A 22160-nucleotide genomic window follows, 5' to 3' on the forward strand; every position below is an offset into this window, starting at 1 on the left:
AAAAAAAAAAAAAGTTTGTTGATTGTCTTAAGTTCAAGATATCCATGAGATATCAAGTGGCAGCATCAAGGAAACACATTCTCACTGTTCTGGAGGCCAGAAGTTTGAAATCAAGGTACTTCAGGCAGGAACATGTTCTTTGTGAAGATGCTAGGAAGAATCTGCTCCAGGCTCCCTTCTAGTTGGCTTGTAGATAGTCATCTTCTCCCTGGTGTTCTGTCTGTGTGTCAAAATCTCCCCCTTTTGTAAAAGGTCTGAAGTCATGCTGGATTAGGGTCCACCCTAATAACCTCTTGTTTACCTCTGTAAAGATCCCATTTTGAAATAAGGTGGTTTTTTTTGTTTTTGTTTTGTTTTGTTTTTGGTTTTTTTTTTGAGACGGAATCTCACTCTGTCGCCCAGGCTGGAGTGCAGTGAAGCAATCTCAGCTCACCGCAAGCTCCGCCTCCTGGGTTCACGCCATTCTCCTGCCTCAGCCTCCCGAGTAGCTAGGACTACAGGCGCCCACCACGACGCTCGGCTAATTTTTTTGTATTTTTAGTAGAGACAGGGTTTCACGACGTTAGCCAGGACGGTCTCGATCTTCTGACCTCGTGGATCTGCCTGCCTCGGCCTCCTAAAGTGCTGGGATTACAGGTGTAAGTCACTGCGCCCGGCCATATATATATATATACACACACACATATACACACACACATATACATATATATACACATAAATATATACACACACACATATATATGTAAGTTCTAGGGTACATGTACACAACGTGCAGGTTTGTTACATAGGTATACATGTGCCATGTTGGTTCGCCGCACCCATCTACTCATCATTTACATTAGGTATTTCTCCTAATGCTATCCCTCCCCCAGCCCCCACCCTCCAACATGCCCCAATGTGCGATGTTCCCCACCCTGGGTCCATGTGTTCTCATTGTTCAACTCCCACTTATGAGTGAGAATATGCAGTGTTTGGTTTTCTGTCCTTGTGGTATTTTGCTGAGAATGGTGGTTTCCAGCTTCATCCATGTCCCTGCAAAGGACATGAACTCATCCTTTTTTATGGCTGCATAGTATTCCATGGTGTATATGTGCCACATTTTCTTTATCCATTCTATTATTGATGGACATTTGGGTTGTTTCCAAGTATTTGCTATCGTGAATAGTGCACATAAGGTCACATTCTTAAGTACTAGGGATTAGGAATTCAACATATCTTTTTGAGGGAGATGTAACTCAACCCATATCTGACTAAACAACTCTTTATTTTAGATTCTGTTACAGTAATTGGTGTGGTCTCTATTTTCCTGACTGGACTGTAATTGAAAGTGTGTATCTATTTTCTTTCATTTTTCCAGGGTACCCAGAGAGCCTCTCATTCTGCAAAATCATGTTCCTTGATTCTGGGAATTTTTCTTGAATATTTTACTGAGAATTCCTTCTTTTCTCTGATGTCTACTAGTACTTCTGTTATTTGAAAGTTGACCTCTGACTATTTTTCTTTTCTCACTTATTTTCCATCTTTTCCTGTACTTTATGAAAGGACTCCTTTACTCTAACTTCAACCTTTCTATTGAGTGTTCTATTGAGCCTTTTTTTTGTTATTCTGATCGTTCCCAGTTTTTTTTTCTATTTCTTTTGGTTTCTTATATGAGAAGTTTTCTTCATATGCCTGGTGATACTTGATTATCTCCTCATATTTAAAAGGAGGGTCATAAAAGCTATTGTAAATAACATAGATTCTCTTCTTGGGCTAGTAAGAGAACCATCCTCCAAATTCCTACTTGATTGTCAGAATTCTGGAAGCCAAAGAGAAGAGGCCTCAGTAAGGGTCTCAATACTGAGCGCTTCAACTTAATTCAGTGTTTTCTGTAGAACGCTTGACCTCCAATTGTGTCTACTGCCCACCCTCAGTGTCAGAAACAATCGTCAGTCTTCTGCTGGGGTATTCAAGAAGGCAGTCATTCGGCAATACAAACTAACGAAGGAATCTAGATTCAAGCTTTCTTTAAAAAAAAAAAAAAAAAGCTTTATTGAGATATAACTCAGATATCATAAAACTCATTTAAAGAGTACAATTCAATGTTTTAGTCTGTCCAGAGTTGTGCAACTATTACCACAATGAATTTTAGAACATTTTTGTCACCCCAAAAAGAAACTCCATACCCTAGAGTCACTTCCCATTTCCCTCTAACCTCCCCTACTCCCAGTCCTACGCAACCACTCTATCTCTACAAATACACAATTTCTGGACACTTCATACAAATGGAATCATACAATGTGGTCTTTAGTAACTTAGCATGTTTGTTTGTTTGTTTTTGAGACAGAGTCCCACTCTGTCACCCTGGCTAGAGTACTGTGTTGCTATCTTGGCTCACTGCAACCTCTACCTCCCTGGTTCAAATGATTCTCCTCCTTCAGCCTCTCGTGTAACTGGGATTATAGGTGCCCGCCACCACAAATCCAGCTAATTTGTGTGTTTATAGCTGAGACGGGGTTTCACCATGTTGGCCAGGCTGGTCTCAAACTCCTGACCTCAAGTGATCTACCCGCCTTGGCCTCCCAAAGTGCTGGGATTACAGGTGTGAGCCACCGTGTCTGGCCCACTTAGCATGTTTTAAAGGTTTATTTGTGTTATAGCATGTATCATACAATTCTGTGGTTGTCTGTGACTGGCTTCTTTGACAGCATAATGCTTTCAAGGTTCATCATGTTATAACATGTATCAGTTCTGTATTCCTTTTTACTGCCAAATAGTATTCAATTGTGCAGATACACATTATATGTAACCTTATCAGCTGATGGACAACTTGAGTTGCTTCTACTTTGGGGCTATTATGATTGAGCTGCTTCTTAAACAGATTTTCAAGAAACCCTCCTATTTTTAGCACCACTCTCACCTCCTCCCTGCCAAAAATACCTGATGCTACCAATTCCTGAGCCTGAGGAGTATTTTCTACTTTTGCTCCTGCCAGTTAGGATTGAACATTTTTAAGTCTACTAAGAAGTTTATCACCAGTTCACTTGCTTTCCAATTTCCAAATTTTATTGTTACTGTCTCTTTTTTCATTCTCTCCACTTGTGTAGTTCAAATCTTCTAAAAGTATCCTTTACTGTCACCTTGCTGGGCTATCAAAGGGAGTAAAAGTAAATGTGTCTTTTTTTTTTTTTTTTTTTTTTGAGATAGAGTCTCACTCTGTCACCCAGACTGGAGTGCAGTGGCACAATCTCGGCTCATTGCAAGCTCCACCTCCCAGGTTCACGCCATTCTCCTGGCTCAGCCTCCAGAGTAGCTGAGACTACAGGCACCTGCCACCACATCTGGTTAATTTTTTGTATTTTTAGTAGAGACGGGGTTTCACCATGTTAGCCAGGATGGTCTGGATCTCCTGACCTCGTGACCTGCCCGCCTCGGTCTCCCAAAGTACTGGGATTACAGGTGTGAGGCACCGTACCCGGCTGTAAATGCATCTTTCACTGAGACATTTTTACTTAGAAGTCCTTTCAATTATTTTTAGCCTTCATTCTTTCTCATGTATAGATCTGAAGGCTGTAACTCTTCCTCTAAGCATGGCTCTATACACATTCTTTAAGCTATACTATATTTTCATGGTTCTTTTCAAAAGAGTTTAATGTTATTTCTTCTCTAATACCTGAATTACTCAGGAATATATTGCTTATTTTCAAACAGCTGACAATTTTCTAGTTTTTTTGGTAACCCATTTCTGGCTTAATTCCAACATGTCAGAAAATACTCAAGAATTGATCATTTTGACTTTTTTATTGTCCAGCATGTGTCAATTTGGGAAAAACTTTCATAGGCACTTAAAAAGTTTGCATTCTGTAGGTATTAGGTGAAATGTTTAATGCATGTCAATCAGATTCATTTGATAATTAGTGTTTAAATCTTTTATATATTTTTGTCTCATTATTCTAATTAGAGAGGCATGCTGAAATATCTCATATTATGCTTACCGATTTGTCTAATTCTCCTTTTAGTTTTGTCCATTTTTTGCCTACCATACTGGCAAAGATTAGAAAGAATGGTAACACAGTTAAGAAACCCTGTGGTGGCCGGGTGCGGTGGCTCACGCCTGTAATCTCAGTACTTTGGGAGGCCGAGGCGGGTGGATCACGAGGTCAGGAGATCGAGACCACCCTGGCTAACATGGTGAAACCCCGTCTCTACTGAAAAATACAAAAAATTAGCCGGGCCTGGTGGCAGGTACCTGTAGTCCCAGCTACTCAGGAGGCTGAGGCAGGAGAATGGCGTGAACCCGAGAGGCGGAGCTTGCAGTGAGCGGAGATCGCGCCACTGCACTCCAGCCTGGGTGACAGAGCGAGATTCCATCTCAAAAAAAAAACAAAGAAAGAAACTCTGTGGTAAAGGTGTAAATTGGAATGTCTTTTCCAGATTGCAGTTTGGCAACAGTCAGCAACATTTTAAATAAACATCTGTATCTTCGAAACCAGTTATTTTACATTTAGAAATTGATCTTAGGCAGGAAGGGAGATCCAGACAGGCTCTTCATGGATACCAAACACTGCTTAGCAGTTACACTGATTTGTAAATTCTAACTGAAGCCTTACAGCTACCCTTTAAGTATTATTCCCATACTAGAGATGAGGAAAAAAATGAAGTTTTCAGCCACGTAAAAAAAAAAAAAATGCGTGGCCGGGCGCGGTGGCTCACGCCTGTAATCCCAGCACTTTGGGAGGCCGAGATGGGAGGATCACGAGGTCAGGAGATCAAGACCATCCTGGCTAACACGGTGAAACCCCTTCTCTACTAAAAAATACAAAAAATTAGCCGGGCGTGGTGGCGGCGCCTGTAGTCCCAGTTACTCGGGAGGCTGAGGCAGGAGAACGGCGTGAACCCGGTAGGGGGAGCTTGCAGTGAGCCTAGATTGCGCCAGTGCACTCCAACCTGGGCGACAGAGTGAGACTCCGTCTCAGAAAAAAAAAAAGTATATTCTTTGTAGGAATAAAAGGAGAAACAGCTTTATTAAAGAAAATCAGGAACTTTATAACAGAAACAAAATAGGCAAAGTTTTTTGGCTTAAAAAACAAAACAAAACACCTTTAGATTTATACATACGCTGATGCGGAAGGATGTTTATAAAAGCTAAGCTAGAAAACAAAGTATGGCATGCGATCCCATTTTTTTTCAATTGTGCATGAATTTACATGTTCATAGAAACTGGCCGGGCACAGTGGCCTACACCTGTAAATCCCAGCACTTTGGGAGGCCAAGGCAGGTGAATCAATTGAGCCCAGAAATTAGAGGCCAGCCTGGGTAACATGGTGAAACCCCATCTCTACAAAAATTACAAAACTTGGCCAGTCATGGTGGCACCTGACTATAGTCCAGCTACTTGGGAGGCTAAGGTGGAAGGATTGCTTAAGCCCAGGAGGTGGAGGTTGCAGTGAGCCAAGATCACGCCACTGCATTCCAACTGAGTGACAGAGCCATAACCTGTCTCAAAAACAAACAAAAGTCTAAAAAAAAAATAAATGACAAAGACATCATTTAGAGGAAAGAAAAACAAAATTATACAAGAAGCCTTTTATAATTACTAGAAATTAGATTGCTCATACTATTAAGATGAAACATACCTGAGCCTTCTGGAAGCCAAGACTTAAAAACACATTTTACTCTATTTCCTGAACAATGTAATTGAGTATAACACATGACCCACATTAATTATCCCTCTCACCTCTGACATCACGGGAAAATATACAAATACAGACAACACACACATATATGTATATATAAATATATGTATATTACTGCCTCACCTTCTTAACTAAAGCCAATTTATTCCCGCAGCTATGATATGCTAACTATGAAGAATGGGGAAACGGGCAGTTGTAGGCCCAAAAGAATAGGCTCAAATCATATTTTAAATGAGCCTTTTTTAAAAAATCAGCCCTCTTTAAAGTATATGAGCCTCCTATGCTCTGCATTTAGATGACAAGAACAATGCATGTGTATACACATTATGTGTTCTGTGATTTCTTTTTTCAACATTTTGCTTTTCCTACTCTTTAAGATTTTCTATTAAAGAAGTATCTTGTGCTCACTTCAGCAGCACATATACTAAAACTGGAATGATACAGAGAACATTAACATGGCCCCTGCAGAAGGAGGACACACAAATTCGTGAAGTGTTCCATATTTTTAAATTTTTTAAAAAATGTATCTCATCCCTTGGAGGCCAGAGTATATCCTAGCAATTTTTACTTGTAACTTCCATCATATGCATTAGACTAAATCAGAGAGCTTCAGGAAGTTTCAGGATTATAAATTGAAGTTTCTTTATAGGAATAAAAGTAGTAGTAGTTTAAAAATAGCTTTATTAAAGGAAATCAGGAACTTTATAACAAGGATAGAGTAAACAAACTCATTCTGTTAAAAAGAAAAGTAAATATTTTAGTCTCTGTGGACTTGAGTCTCTGTCACATATCCATTTTTTCCCCAGCCCTTTAAAAATGTAAAAACCATTCTTATCTTAGGGCAGTAAAAATAACTGTTTTGGAGAGGTGATAATTAAAACTGGATTTAATACATAAATGTTTTCTTTAAAGAAACCCACAAGAGCAAAATATACAGACAAGCAAACAGTAGCAACAAAATTTCAGAAGCTAAAAGATGGACAACTGGTAACTCACTCACTTAGTACATTCTAGAAAGGTGAAGCCTAAACCCTGAGTTGAAAACCCCAATTTATATCTTGGAATCCTCCAAACATACAGGAATTGGCAGCACCAGGTGGTACTGCCTGAACTGGATGGAAGAGGAAATTAAGGAAGACTGGGTGAAAGCTGCCTGAGAAGCAGACACATCCTTAGAAGCTACCCAAATCTACCTGATGGTTGGCTACCCACTCTCAGTAACAGAAGTCTGTTGGTTTATTCCCCAGAAAGCCTTTTTTGGTTTTGGTTTTGTTTTTTGAGACAAGGTCTCACTCTGTCACCCAGGCTGGAGTGCAATGGCACAATCCCCATCTTGGCTCACTGCAATCTCTGCCTCCTGAGATCAAGCAATCCTCCCACCTCAGGCTCTCAAGTATCTGGGCTAGGCAGGCGCACACCACCATATCCAGCTAAATTTTGTATTTGTTATAGAGATGGGGTTTCACCACATGGCTCAGGCTGGTCTCGAATTACTGGGCTCCGGACAATCTGCCCGCCTCAGTCTCCCAAAGTGCTGGGATTAACAGGTGTGAATGACCATGTCCAGCCTTGTTTTTGTTTTATTCAGAGTCCCTGAACTAGGAATCACCAGTATAATTAAAGGTCCAAGTACTCTATCAAAAATAGGGGAATGACAGTCTGCTCCTGCACACCAAAATGAAACAAAAAACTAGTGGCCATCCTTCAACCCTCAAGCAAACTGAGTTTTCCCTCATGAACGTAACCTGATAGGAAACATCTGGGCATCAGAGTTTTCTCAAAATAAAAAAATGCTCACTTGGATAATGAAATTCAAAGTCTGTAAATCCCAATCAATTCAGGGTTTTCAGCTATCAATCACCCAAGCATTACTGATACCTGAAGTAAGACTGACATACAAGTTAGAGACCAAAACAAATAAATGGAGAAAAGTCAACTTAGAAAAAACAGTCTGCGGCCAGGCACAGTGGTTCACATCGGTAATCCCAACACTTTGGGAAGCCAAGGCGAGAGGTTCACTTGAGCCCAGGAGTTTGAGACCAGCCTGGGCAACATGGCAAAATCTTGTCTCTACAAAAAGTACGAAACTTAGTTGGGCATGGCAGTGCTTGCCTGTGGTCGCAGCTACTGAGGAAGGTGAGGTGGGATGATTATCTCCCCTGGGGAGGTTGAGGCTGGGAGGCTGAAACTAGAGAGGCTAAGACTGCAGTGAGCCATGATTGCACCACTGCACTCCAGCCTGGGTGACAGAGTAAAACCTTCTCTCAAAAAAAAAAAAAAAAAAAAAAAACAAGAAAACAAGACAATCTGCAAGGAGAAAAAATATTTTTACAGAAGTCACTTAGGCCAGATGTGGTGGCACACACCTGTAATCCCAACACTTTGGGAGGCCAAGGCAGGAGGATCACTTGGGCTCAAGAGTTTGAGACCAGCCTGGGCAACATAGCAAGACCTTGTCTCTACTTGGAAAAAAAAAATAAATAATAGCCAGGTGTGGTAGTGCACCCATGGTCCCAGCTACTCAGGAAGCCAAGGCAGAAGGATCACTTGAGCCTGGAAGGTCGAGGTGCAGTGAGCCCCAATCACACCACTGCACTCTGACATGGGCAACAGAGCAAGACTCTGTCTCAAAAAAACTTAAAAAGTCATTTATAGGCTCAGAAATTAGAGAACATATCGCATCCATGAAACATGAAAAAACACCAGATGCTAAATAAAAAGAAATATTTAAGAAAACAAAAAATCTCTTGAGAAATCAAAATCTTGACAACAAAAATAAAAAATTCAACAGAAGGCTTGGGAAATAAAGCAATGTCCCAAATAAAACAGAGCAAAAGACTAGGAGGTGGAAAATAAGAGAAAAAAAGAAATTAGAAAACTAGCCTAAGAGACCCAAATAAATGACAAAAGTTTCAGGAAAAAGAATAGGGAGAAAACCATTGTTATGGACTGAACTGTGTCTGTTCTCCCCTCCCTCCAAATCCTTAGGTTGAAGCCCTAACACCTAATGTGACTATATTTGGAAATAAGGTCTTTTAGGAGATAATTAAGACTAAATGAAGTCATAGGATGGAGCCCTAATCCAATTAAAAAAAGCTCTCTCTCCACTGAAAACCCATGTAAGGACACAGCAAGAAGACAGTGGTTTACAAGTCAGAAAGAGAAGCCTCATCAGAAACTAACCCTGATAGCCAATTATTCTTTTTTGTTTATTTGTTTGAAATGGAATTTCCTTCTGTCGCCCAGGCCGGAGTGCAGTGGCATGATCTCGGCTCACTGCAACCTCTGCCTCCCAGGTTCAAGTGATTCTCCTGCCTCAGCCTCCCAAGTAGCTGTGACTACAGGCACTCACACCAAGCCCGGCTGTTTTTGTATTTTCAGTTGAGATGGGATTTCACCATGTTGGCCAGGCTGGTCTCAAACTCCTGGCCTCAAGTGATCTCCCCGTCTCAGGCTCCAAAAGTACTGGGATTACAGGCGTGAGTCACCACACTCAGCTACATCTTATTCTTGAACTCTACTCTTCAGAACTGTGAGAAAATACATTTGTTGTTTAAAAAACCCAGTCTGTGGTATTGTTATGACAGTGCTCAAAGACTAATACATCTGTCAATAAAATAATTAAAGAAAATGTCCCAGAACTAATGAATTTTACAGAGTCAGAAGGTACACAAATATCCACGAAAAAATGTTAAAAATAGACGTAACGCCAAGCTACAACCTTATGAAATTTCAGAATATAGGAAACACAAAATTCCAGAAAAGCAAAACATTTTTATACTCAAGAATTAGAATATCTTCAGACTTTCAAAAGGATGACACGCTAGAAAACAATGAAGCAAGGCCTTCAGAATTCTGAAGGCAAATTATTTCCAGCCTAGAATCCTTAGCCAACCAAATCAGGCATGAAAACAAAACAAAAAAAAAGTTTTCATTAATGCAAGATCTCAGTCTTCCATAGGAATCTATTGTATGATATACTCCATCAAATGGAGGGGTTAAACAAAAAACAAAACAAACAAAAACACTACATGATTCATGGAAAGGGAAAAAAAAGATTTAACACAGCAGAAAGACAAAGGGAGTCGCTAGTTTTATCAGAAAGGAAGAAATGCCAGGAAACTACTATGTATCAGCCATAGAGGGCCAGATCAAGCAAGTTCAAAAACTGCTAAAGACAGCACAATTCTACTCCAATGCATGTATGATACCAGCCAGAAGAAATGAGTGTATATGTTCATTAAAGACCTGTAAATGGGCTATGCGTGGTGACTCATGCCTGTAATCCCAGCACTTTGGGAGGCCGAGGCGGGTGGATCACCTGAGGTCAGGACTTCAAGGTCAGTCTGCCTGGCCAACATAGTGAAATCCGTCTCTACTAAAAATACAAAAATTAGCCAGGTGTAGTGGCGAGTGCCTGTAATCCCAACTACTTGGGAGGCTGAGGCAGGAGAATCACTTGAACCTGGGAGGTGGAAGTTGCAGTGAGCTGAGATCACGCCACTGCACTCCAGCCTGGGTGACAGAGCAAGACTCCATCTCAAAAAAATTTTTTAAAAAATTTAAAAAACTGTAGGGCCGGGCGCGGTGGCTCAAGCCTGTAATCCCAGCACTTTGGGAGGCCGAGACGGGCGGATCACGAGGTCAGGAGATCAAGACCATCCTGGCTAACAGGGTGAAACCCCGTCTCTACTAAAAATACAAAAAACTAGCCGGGCGAGGTGGTGGGCGCCTGTAGTCCCAGCTACTCGGGAGGCTGAGGCAGGAGAATGGCGTAAACCCAGGAGGCGGAGCTTGCAGTGAGCTGAGATCTGGCCACTGCACTCCAGCCTGGGCGACAGAGCGAGACTCCACCTCAAAAAAAAAAAAAAAAAAAAAAAAAAAAAAAAATTAAAAAACTGTAAATGAATGCTGACAACAGCTTTATTCACAATAGCCAAAAACTGAAAACCAAATGTCCAATTTTTTAAAAATTACATTATATTCATCCAATGGAATACTACCATCATTGAAAAGGAACTATGGCTGCACCCTACATCATAAATGAATCTCACAAACACAATGTTAAGCAAAAGTAGCCATCCACAAGAAGGTATACATGCTATATGGTTACTGTATTAGTCCACTTTCATATTGCTGATGAAGACTGAACAATTTACAAAAGAAAGAGGGTCAATGGACTCACAGTTCCAGGTGGCTGGAGAGGCCTCACAATCATGGCACAAAGTGAAAAGCATGTCTCATGTAGTGGCAGACAAGAGCGCTTGTGCAGGGAAACTCCCATTTTTAAAAATCATCAGATCTCGTGAGACTTACTATCACAAGAAAAGCACAGCAAAGGCCCACCCCCACGATTCGATTACCTCCCACCAGGTTCCTCCCACCACACATGGGAATTGTGGGAGCTACAATTCAGGATGAAATGTGGGTGGGGACACAGCCAAACCATATCATTTCACCCCCTGCCCTGTCCAAATATTATGTCTTCACATTTCATAACCAATCATGCCTTCCCAATAGTCTCCCAAAGTCTGAACTCATTTCAGCATTAACTCAGAAGTTCACAGTCCAAAGTCTCATCCGAAACAAGGCAAGCGCCTTCTCTGCCTATGAGCCTGTAAAATCAAAAGCAAGGTAGTTACTTCCAAGATGGGGGTACAGGCATTGGGTAAATACAGCCATTCCAAATGGGAGAAATTGCCCACAACAAAGGGGCTAAAGGCCCCTTGCAAGTACGAAATCCAGCTGGGCAGTCAAATCTTAAAGCTCCAGAATGATCTCCTTTGACTCCATGTCTCACATCCAGGTCACGCTGATCCAAGAGGTGGGTTTCCATGGTCTTGGGCACCTCCGACCCTGTGGCTTTGCAGTACAGTCTCTCTCCCAGCTGCTTTCACAGGCTTGCAGTGAGTGTCTGCAGCTTTTCTAGGCACGTGGTGCAAGCTGTCAGTGGATCTATCATTCTGGAGTCTGGAGGATGGTGGCCTTCTTCTCACAGCTCCACTACGTGGTGCCCCAGTAGGGACTCTGTGTGGGGGCTCTGACCCCACATTTCCCTTCTGCACTACCCTAGGAGAAGTTCTCCATGAATGCTCCACCCCTGCAGCAAACTTCTGCCTGGGCATTGAGGCATTTCCATACATCTTCTGAAACACAGGTAGAGGTTCCCAAACCCCAATTCTTGACTTCTATGCACTTGCAGCATCACCACCACATGGAAGCCACCGAGGCTTGGGGCTTGCACCCTCTGAAGCCACAGCCCAAGCTCTATGCTGGCCCCTTTCAGTCACGGCTGGAGCAGCTGGAATGCAGGGCACCAAGTCCCTAGGTTGCACATAGCACAGGGACATTGGGTCTGGCCCACAAAACAATTTTTTCCTCCAAGGCCTCCAGGTCGGTGATGGGAGGGGCTGCCATGAAGACCTCTGATACGACCTGCAGACATCTTCCCCATTGTCTTGGGGATTAACATTCAGCTCCTCGTTACTTATGCACACTTCTGCAGCCAGCTTGAGTTTCTCCTCAGAAAATGGGATTTTCTCTTCTATTGTGCTATCAAGCTGCAAATTTTCTGAACTTCTATGCTCTGCCTCTCTTGTAAAACTGAATGCCTTTAACAGCACCCAAGTCACTTCTTGAATGCTTTGCTGCTTAGAAGTTTTTTCTACCAGATACCCTAAATCATCTCTCTCAAGTTCAAAGTTCCACAGATCTCTAGGGCAGGGGCAAAATGTCGCCAGTCTCTTTGCTAAAACATAACAAGTCACCTTTGCTCCGGTTCCCAACAAGTTCCCCATCTCCATCTGAGACCACCTCAGCCTGGACTTTATTGTCAATACAGCAATCAGCATTTTGGGCAAACTCATTCGACAAGTCTAGAAAGTTCCAAACTTTCCCACATTTTCCTGTCCTCTTCTGATCCCTTCAAACTGTTCCAACCTCTGCCAGTTACCCAGTTCCAAAGCTGCTTCCACATTTTCGGGTATCTTTTCAGGAGCGCTCTAGTCTACTGGTATCAATTTACTGTATTAGTCCATTTTCATGCTGCTGATAAAGACATACCTGAGACTGGACAATTTACAAAATAAAGAGTTTTAATAGGCTTACAGTTCCACATGGCAGGGAAGGCCTCACAATCATGGCACGAGGTGAAAGGCATGTCTTCTCACATAACAGCAGACAAGAGAAGAGAGTTTGTGCAGAGAAACTCCCATTTTAAAAACCATCATATCCCACAACACTTATTCACTATCACAAGAATAGCACGAGAAAGGCCCACCCCCATGGTTCAATGACCTCCCACCAGGTTCCTCCAACCACACATGGGAATTGTGGGAGTTACAATTCAAGATGAGATCTGAGTGGGGACACAGCCAAACCGTATCAGTTACGTTTATATAAAGTTCAAAAACAGGCAAAAATAATTATGGTGATAAGAGGACAGAATAGTGATTACTTTGAGAGGATAAGAGACACTGACTGGAGGGGGCCAAGAGAGCCTTTTCGAACACTAAAAATGTTCTACATCTGGATTTGAGTGATGACTACATAGATATCTACAAATATAAAAATTCTATAATTTAAATTTTGCAGTTTTCAATAAAAATTTAAAGATACCTTCTCTAAACAAATTTTTAATTTTTTTTTAATTTTTTTATTTTTTAGACAGTGTCACACTCTGTCCCCCAAGCTAGAGTACAGTGGCACGATCACAGCTCACTGCAGCCTTTACCTCTTGGGCTCAAGCAATCCTTCCACCAGCCTTGCAAGTAGCTAGGACTACAGATGCTCACACCCAAACCTGGCTAAATTTTTTTCTTACTTTTGTAGAGGCCGTCTCTTGCTATATCGCCCAGGCTGCTCTCTAACTCCTACCCTCAAGCCATCCTCCCACCTTATCCTCCCAAAGTGCAGGATTACAAGCATGAGCCACCATGCCCAGACTAAACAATTTTTTCTTAAAAAATTGGTAAGCTTTTTAGTTGGATCCACAACAGGAATTAATCAAAAGGAAAAAAAAAAAAAAGTAAAGTCTTATATACAAAGATCTTTATTGCAGAATTTACAATAGCAGAACACATACACACCTGGAAATAACATTTAATAAATGAATGCCATGCCAACCCTGGATTTCTCTAATGTGAGAGAAATGAATATTTGGCACCTGTCTGATACTAGCAGCCAAACTTAATGCTGATTAATTAACCTAAAGAAGCCATCTGCCCTGAGGGAAGAGCATGATCACTGACACCAAAGCAAAAAAGGGCTAAAGTATTCAAGGCTGAAAGAGGAAAGACACAAAAGCAAGAGACAAAATGAGAAGTAGGCAAAAGTCAAATTATGCAATACCTCACAGGCCTTTTTTTTTTTTTTTTTAAAGAATATAGCTGAGAAATGAAAAAAAATAAAAAATAAAAGTAATTGATTTGCTCGGGCAGCAGAATTACTGGGAGACAGGGGTTGTACACTAAATATTCTAAATGTTTCTAAAAATGGAAATATATTATTCAAGAGCATGTAGTACTTGCAAATGATCAAACATTTCCAAAGAAAACTGCCCAGCCCTATTAATAAAATATTTCTGCAATACAGCTGGAATAATTAAAAGGTACACAGCATATTACAATCTTTGTCGTATCTATTATTTGAGTTGATCTACATACTAACATGATATGAAAATATGTGCTAAAGTTTTTGGAAGAAAAGGATGATTTATTTATTTTTTTTTTTTTTGAGACGAAGTCTCTCTTTGTTGCCCAGGCTGGAATGCAGCGGCACAATCTCGGCTCACTGCAACCTTTGGCTCCCGGGTTCAAATGATTCCTGCCTCAGCTTCCCAAGTAGCTGGGATTACAGGCATGCACTACCACACCCGGCTAAATTTTGTATTTTTAGTAGAGACGGGGTTTCACCATGTTGGCCAGGCTGGTCTCGAACTCCTTACCTCAAGCAATCCACCTGCCTTGGCCTCCCAAAGTGCTGGGATTACAGGCGTGAGCCACTGCGCCCGGCCAGGATGATTCTTCTAAAGAAAAAAAATGTTTTGAGAAACATCCATTCTTTTTAAACATTTCCACGTATTTTCACTGCTTGTTTTATTCAACTGGTTGTTTGAACAAAAGTAAAAATTATCCATACCATATTCATGTCCAATTCAGCAATCATTACTTACAATTTCAGGAATAAGAAACAAGAGAATCAGTGTTTTAACAGTTTTTTTTTAGCTGATATTTAAACATACAGAAAAAGCAACTATTAACAATCAAAAAATAAATGAAAAACAGACCACAAGAGTAAGCATTCCTTTCCCTTCAGAGAGATTTTACCTTCAGAGAGAGAGTTTTCTATGCTGTCTTACAGCATTCTACTATTGTTACATATACATAAGAAAAATACCAAGGCAACCCTACATTGTTTCTGTTACAGAAACTTTATACAGTTAAGAGGAAAAATAAACATGAAGAACAAACATATAAAAGCACTCTACTTCACCAAATGGAACAAATGATTTTTCTTTTTTTTTTTTTTTTTTTTTTTGAGACAATCTCGCTCTGCCACCCAGGCCAGAGTGCACGACCTCACAAACCCCGCCTCCCGGTTTAAGTGATTCTCCTGCCTCAATCTCCTGAGTAGCTTAGATTACGGGCATTCGCCATCACACTCAGCTAATTTTTGTATTTAGTAGAGACACAGTTTCACCATGTTGGCCAAGCTGGTCTCGAACTCCTGGGCTCAAGTTATCTGCCCATCTCAGCCTCCCAAAGCGCTGGGATTACAGGAGTGAGCCATCAGGCCTGGCGGAATAAATTTTTTTTTTCTGAGACAGAGTCTTGCTCTGTTACCCACACCAGAGTGGAATGGCGTGATCTTGGCTCACTGTAACCTCCGCCTCCCAGGTTCAAGCCATTCTCCTGCCTCAGTCTCCCAGGTAGCTGGGACTACAGCCATGCACCACCACAGTGGGCTAATTTTTTTATATTTTTAGTAGAGATGGGGTTTCACCATGCCGGCCAGGCTGGTCTCAAACTCCTAGACTCAAGTGCTCCACACGTCTCAGCCTCCCAAAGTGCTGGGATTACACGAGCCACCGGCGCCTGGCCTCAACAAGACATTTTGTCTTGTCTTGCTCAACAAGAACTGATGGTTCCTGACAGATGAACAAGAGGACAACAAGTAGCAAAATGTGAAAGTGTTACAGTTCTAACACTCAAAAAAGAGAAAAAGAATATTACAGCTAGATCATTGCATCTAGTTATATGATAAGCCCTCCAGGTTTCCTCTAAACCATTACGTTGTTCTGTATCCACATTCAAGGCCTCCAAAGATTAATTTGCATTATCAAGAGATTCGAAAAGACAAACTAAATTTCAGCAGTAAAACCTGTAAGAGATTCATTTTTTAGTAGATGATAGAACTCAATGGTAAACACTGGCCAGGTGCAATGGCTCATCCCTGTAATCCTAGCACTCTGGGAGGCCAACGCAGGCAGATCACCTGAGATTAGGAGCTTGGCCAACATGGTGAAACCCTGTCTCTACTAAAAATACAAAAAATTAGCCGGGCGCGGTGGCGGGCGCCTGTAGTCCCAGCTACTCAGGAGGCTGAGGCAGGAGAATGGCGTGAACCCGGGAGGCGGAGCTTGCAGTGAGCCAAGATCGCGCCACTGCACTCCATCCTGGGTGACAGAGCGAGACTCCGTCTCAAGAAAAAAAAAACTCAACGGTAAACATGACAATATTATTTTTGTTAATGATGTTAATACATCTAACAAGCATGGGGGAAAAAAACTGTATACAGACTTTAAATCATTGTTTAAATAATTTACAATGTAAGGCTGGGCATGGTGGCTCACGCCTATAATCCTAGCACTTTGGGAAGCCAAGGTGAGCGAATCACTTGAGGTCAGGAGTTTGAGACCAGCCTGGCCAACATGGTGAAACCCTGTCTCTACTAAAAATACAAAATTAGCCAGGTGTGGTGGTGGGCACCTGTGATCCCAGCTCCTCAGGAGGCTGAGGCAGGAGAATCGCTTGAACCTGGGAGGCAGAGGATGCAGTGAGCCGAGACAGCGCCGCTGCATTCCAGCCTGGGCAAAAAGTGTGAAACTGTCTTAAAATAAATAAACAAAAAAAAATTCACAATGTATGTATGAAGGTTCCCCTGCCCTGAAGTTTTCAATCTATGAGAAGGCATAAATACACAAAATGCAAAATAATGTGAGGCAAATAATGCAAAATTACAAGAGATGAGTAGTAGTATGGTTTCATAAATACACAGAATTTACATTAGAAGATTAAGGTTGGAGTCTTTGTTCTGCCCCCATCACTAAATGTTTGAATTTTGGTGCATCTAGTCTATTTGTGTTTCAGTTTCCTCATCTATAATACACAAGGTTGGATTCCAACATTCTAGCAATAATGCTCTATGATTCTGTGATATGAGTCCACATAAGATCAAAAACCAAGGGGATACTAAAATAACAAGGGGTAAGGAAAGCAACAGGCCAGGCACAGCGGCTCACCCCTATAATCCCAGCACCTTGGGAAGCCAAGGTGGGAGGATCGTTTGAGGCCAGGAATTCAAAACCAGCCTGAACAACACAGTGAGACCCTATTTCTGCAAAAAAAAAAAAAAATTGCCAGGCATTGATGCATACCTATAATCCTGGCCTTTGGGAGGTTCAAGTTACAATAAGGAGCTGTGATCAGGCCACTGTACTCCAGCCTGGGCAACGGAGCAAGACCCTGTTAAAAAGAAAAAAGAAAAAGAAAAAGAAAAGAGAATAAGCAAGCAACATAGGGAACAGGAAAAACATTTGGAAGGCTGCACCAAAGGACCAAAAGCGAAACTTCAACAAAATTTTACTTCATTTGCTACTTGGTAATTTAGGAGAAAAAAAAATTGTTTAAAGACTAGGCAGCCTGGCCGGGTGCAGTGGCTCACGCCTGTAATCCCAACACTTTGGGAGGCCGAGGCATGTGGATCACCTGAGGTCAGGAGTTCAAGACCAGCCTGGCCAACATGGTGAAACCCCATCTCTACTAAAAATACAAAATTAGCCAGGCGTGGTGGCATGCACCCGTAATCCTAGCTACTCAGAAGACTGACAAAGGAGAATCACTTGAACCAAGGAAGCAGAGGTTGCAGTGAGCCAAGATGGTGCCACTATACTCCAGCCTGGGTGACAGAGTGAGACGCCTCAAATAAAAAGAAAAAGAAAAAGAAAGAGGCCGGGCACAATGGCTCACACCTGTAATCCCAGCACTTTGGGAGGCCAACTTTGGGAGGCCAAGGAGGGTGGATCACCCAAGGTCAGGAGTTTGAGACCAGCCTGACCAACATGGAGAAACCCCGTCTCTACTAAAAATACAAAATTAGCCAGGCATGGTGGCGCATGCCTGTAGTCCCATCTACTAGGAAGGCTGAGGTAGGAGAATCGCTTGAACCCAGGAGGCAGAGGTTGCAGTGAGCCAAGATTGCACCACTGCACTCCAGCCTGGGCAACAGAGCGAGGAAAGAAAGAAAGAAAAGAAAGAAAAGAAAGAAAAGAAAGAAAGAAAGAAAGAAAGAGAGAGAGAGAGAAAGAGAGAGAGAAAGAGAGAAAGAAAGAGGAATGATATGAAGGTAGAAAAATACAAAGGGTAAATAAGAATTAGAGATTGGTTTGGTGAGAGTGGACAGCTCCTATAAACAGTGCTGGCCCCAGAAAAACAGATTTGAGCAGACTATTAGAAGGCTATGAATTCTGACCTATACTCTGAAGATAACAGTTATCACTGGTTTCCGAAAAGTGAAGGATGTTTGAAGCATGATTCTAAGGTTTAGTAAGACATACTAACTAGAGAGAAAAACCAAGCAGAAAATCCAATTAAAGGCCCATGAGTAGTTCAAAGATAAAAATGGCTGACAAAAATCGGCCAGTGTTGTTACGTGCATAGAGATAACACCAAAGTTTGTGTCTGGGCAATTGAAAGCATGGTAATGTAACCAAAACAAAGTCAGCATATGGAATCAGTTTTGAAGGGAAGACTATCATTTCTATCTTCACTAGAGTTTAAGGTGAGGATCAGCAAGACATAAAGTTGCCTTAAATCTTTAAATGTCATATTTAGCCTTGTCGTCTTCCTAACATCACAGTATTTATAGAGAATTTGTTAAAGGTTCAGTGATTTTTAAAGTTCCCTTCAATTTTACTTATCAATGAAATAATCATTTAATTTTCTAGTGCAGATGAAGAACATCTGGTATTTTTCCATATTATAAATTCTAAAAATTATTAAACCATGATTTTTAAAATGAACTGTATCTGTATTCACTAAGTCAAGTCTTCCTGACAAGTGATTTATAATAATCACATCATATATACCTTCAGCTTTGAAAAACACAATGGTGAAAAAGTAAAGTAAGACAAAGTAAAAGTACAAAGCAATGAAAAGGTAAAACTCTAGAAGAATTTTGAAAAATGAATATAGGCCGGGTGCGGTGGCTCACACTTGTAATTCCAGCACTGTGGGAAGCCGAGGCAGGTGAATCACTTGAGGTCAGGAGTTCGACACCAGCCTGGTCAACATGGTGAAACTCCGTCTCTACTAAAAGTACAGGCCCGGCGCGGTGGCTCATGCCTGTAATCCCAGCACTTTGGGAGGCCGAGGCGGGTGGATCACAATGTCAGGAGTTCAAGACCAACCTGGTCAAGATGATGAAACTCTGCCTCTACTAAAAATACAAAAAGTAGCCGGGCGTGGTGGCGGGTGCTTGTAATCCCAGCTACTGGGGAGGATGAGACAGAGAATTGCTTGAACCCGGCAGGCGGAGGTTGCAATGAGCCAAGATTGTGCCACTGCACTCCAGCCTGGGCGACAGGGCGAGACTCCGTCTCAACAAAAAAAGAAAAAAAAAAATACATATATATACATACACAAAAATTAGCTGGGCATGGTGGCACACACTGTAGTCCCAGCTACTAGGGAGGCTGAGGCACAAGAATCACTTGAACCTGGGAGGCAGAGGTTGCAGTGAGCCAAGATCGTGCCACTGCACTCCAGCCTGGGCAACAGAGTGAGACTCTGTCTCAAAAAAAAAAAAAAAAACAGTAAAGAAAAAAACCCAGAACCATGAAGTATCACTTAATATCTCTTTTATTATTTTCCTTTTTTTTTTTTTTTAATTTTCTTAATTTAGAGACAGAGTTTCACTATATTGCCTAGGCTGATCTCAAACTCCTGGCCTCCAGCTATCCTCCCATCTTGGCCTCCCAAAGTGCTGGGATTACAGGCTTGAATTACCCTGCCTGGGTCTCCTTCAGTATCTAACAAAACATTACACGTAAAATATTGGCCAGGCTGGTCTCGATCTCCTGACCTCGTGATCCGCCCGCCTCGGCCTCCCAAAGTGCTGGGATTACAGGCGTGAGCCACCGCGCCCCGCCAACATTACACGTAGGTTTCAAATTTTATTTAGTTGGACCTGAAAGCACTGCAGAAATCTGGACAAAAGATAATGCCTGGAAAAATAAGCACACATTTTAAAATGTAATACATGAGCCAACAGCTGAGTAGATCTGAACACTCTGCAAACTATGGTTATGGATATTAAAGACAATTCCCACAGATCACAATTTTCCCAAAGAAGTCTCAGAGTTTGTGGTCAAATTGAAAAGACAGTACCATTTATCAACCAGTGCACATTACTATCAAGTTGTGAATGGAATGCCTATTGAAGAACATCACTGACTTCACTCCCACAAGAAAATAAAGTGTTTTAAAAAGAAAAGAACGAATATTATTGACAATTACCGAACAAAACTTTCTTCCTAGGTTATTTCTCCGTTTACTGTGTGACCTCGCTGAAGGCTGAGAGTTTAGGCACACTGGTTTCCAGGTGCTGAAGAAATCGTTATAGATGGTTTGTCATAAGTCTAACAAAGCAAGATTTTAAAAATGAGTACCTCTTAGCAACACTTACCCGTTTTGGAGGGACATTGAGCTGCTTTGCTCCCTACCCAAAGAAGGGTTAGGAAATTCTCCTTAATCTCATTCTTTCCTAATTTCTAGGGCTTCTTACCTAATCTAACGTGTATAATTATGATCAGGTGACTCCAAGTTCATCAGTTTGACTCCGAGAGCCCTTCTACGGTTTCTACGTCCTCAGCCCTGAACAAAACTCAGCTTCCTGAGCTTCTAACGGCGAATTTAACTTGTATGTTAATATAGAAGAAAGGTTACAAAACCTATCGAAATGGTTTTTTTTTAACCAAACATATTACAACTCAAGTCAAAAGTTCACAGCCCCAGCAACTCGCATACGAATCTGAAGCAGGTCCAGACGATTAAAGTCACAGCCCCGGACTAGAAAACGGCAGGCGGGTGGGGGGAGGGGCGAGGGCGCGTCCCGAAGATGTCCACCCGCAGCACCGCGCAGGCTGCCGCCTCCCCTCTTCTCGCGCTGGAGGTGAGAGCGCCCTTCCTCCTACCACGTCCTACCTTCCCGGCCTCGGATTACGCCACAGCTGGCAAAAGGTCTTTTTCAGGAGAAAACAGACAAGTCAGCCAGCGCGCCCCACACTCGACCTCCCAGCCTCGCAGGGGCGGCCGCCCGGGCTCTCACCCCGACGCAGCGCTCCAGGGGCTGACAAGGAGGCCGCAGGGTCGCGCTCCCCGGGGCAACGGCCCGAGGGCCTCGCGGAATCCCGGTGCAGAAGTTCGGACCCTCTGAGCAGCCTCCGCGCCCCCTCCGGCTCAGCTCCGAGCCTGCAGACGGCGCCCCCGGGGCTAACTCAGCGGGGAAGAGGAAGCAACGCAGCGACTAACAGGCTGTGTGGATGGACAGCGGACTGAAGGGGGGGTGGGGGTGTGTCTGCCTGCTAGCAAGGCCGTCTCACCTTCCTGCTGCCGAGCTGGGCAGCTCCAGCTCACCTGAGGAGGGATCCAGGACGCCACCGCGGCCGCCGTGATGGCCGTAACGGCACGAGGCCTGCGCTCTGCCGCCGACGCGTAGCTCCCGGGAGAGGGGCGGGGCACGCGCGGTGGGCAGGCGGATCCGCGCGGGCAGGAAACCCACTCTCGGCCCAATCTGATAGGTTCAGTCGCCCCCTTTCCCGGTCCCTGATGCGACAGCGGTCTGTGCCACACTGGGATTGGGCGGGCCCACATGTCAATCAAGCGCCGTGCGTGGTGTGAAGGGAGCGGAGGCTGCGCCGCGGAGCGAAGCGAGCTAGAGGGTGAGAAGCGCCGGGCCCGACCAGAACCGTCTTCGCGTTTCCCTGTGCGATTGCTCTGGCTGGTTACTTCGAGCCTTCCTTCTCAGCGCCGCAGAAGAGACTCCACAGCAAGAATGACTGTGTCCTGGGTTCAGCCCCCACTCTTCTGGGAGCTTCCCCCGGTTTCTGCACTTGAGGAATGTCTTCCCAGCGAAAGGTTCTTAGGAGCGGGGAGCGACAAAGACAGACAAAGAAAAGCAGACCTGAAAATTGGGACCTGGGAGAAA

General features: G+C 42.9%; 1 protein-coding gene and 1 non-coding gene across 5 annotated transcripts in view; one reads left to right on the forward strand and one right to left on the reverse strand.

The window, feature by feature from the left end:
- The window catches only part of NCK1 (NCK adaptor protein 1), a 95463-nt gene extending 73762 nt beyond the window's left edge, over positions 1–21701 (reverse strand). Inside the window, exon 1 of one of the 4 annotated variants that reach the window (XM_031663735.1) lies at positions 21590–21701. The gene's annotated coding sequence lies outside the window, so the exon portion shown is untranslated. Of the gene's footprint in view, positions 1–20639; positions 21135–21157; positions 21293–21555 lie in introns of those variants that run through there. The other 3 variants (XM_031663732.1, XM_031663737.1, XM_031663733.1) reach the window with 3 other exon arrangements.
- Positions 6076–6182, forward strand: LOC116273899. The gene has a single exon (XR_004182403.1). It is a non-coding gene; the product is annotated as a U6 spliceosomal RNA (small nuclear RNA).
- Positions 21702–22160: the final 459 nt, after the last annotated feature.

The sequence above is a fragment of the Papio anubis genome, chromosome 2, assembly GCF_008728515.1.
Source record: "Papio anubis isolate 15944 chromosome 2, Panubis1.0, whole genome shotgun sequence".
NCBI lineage: Eukaryota > Metazoa > Chordata > Mammalia > Primates > Cercopithecidae > Papio > Papio anubis.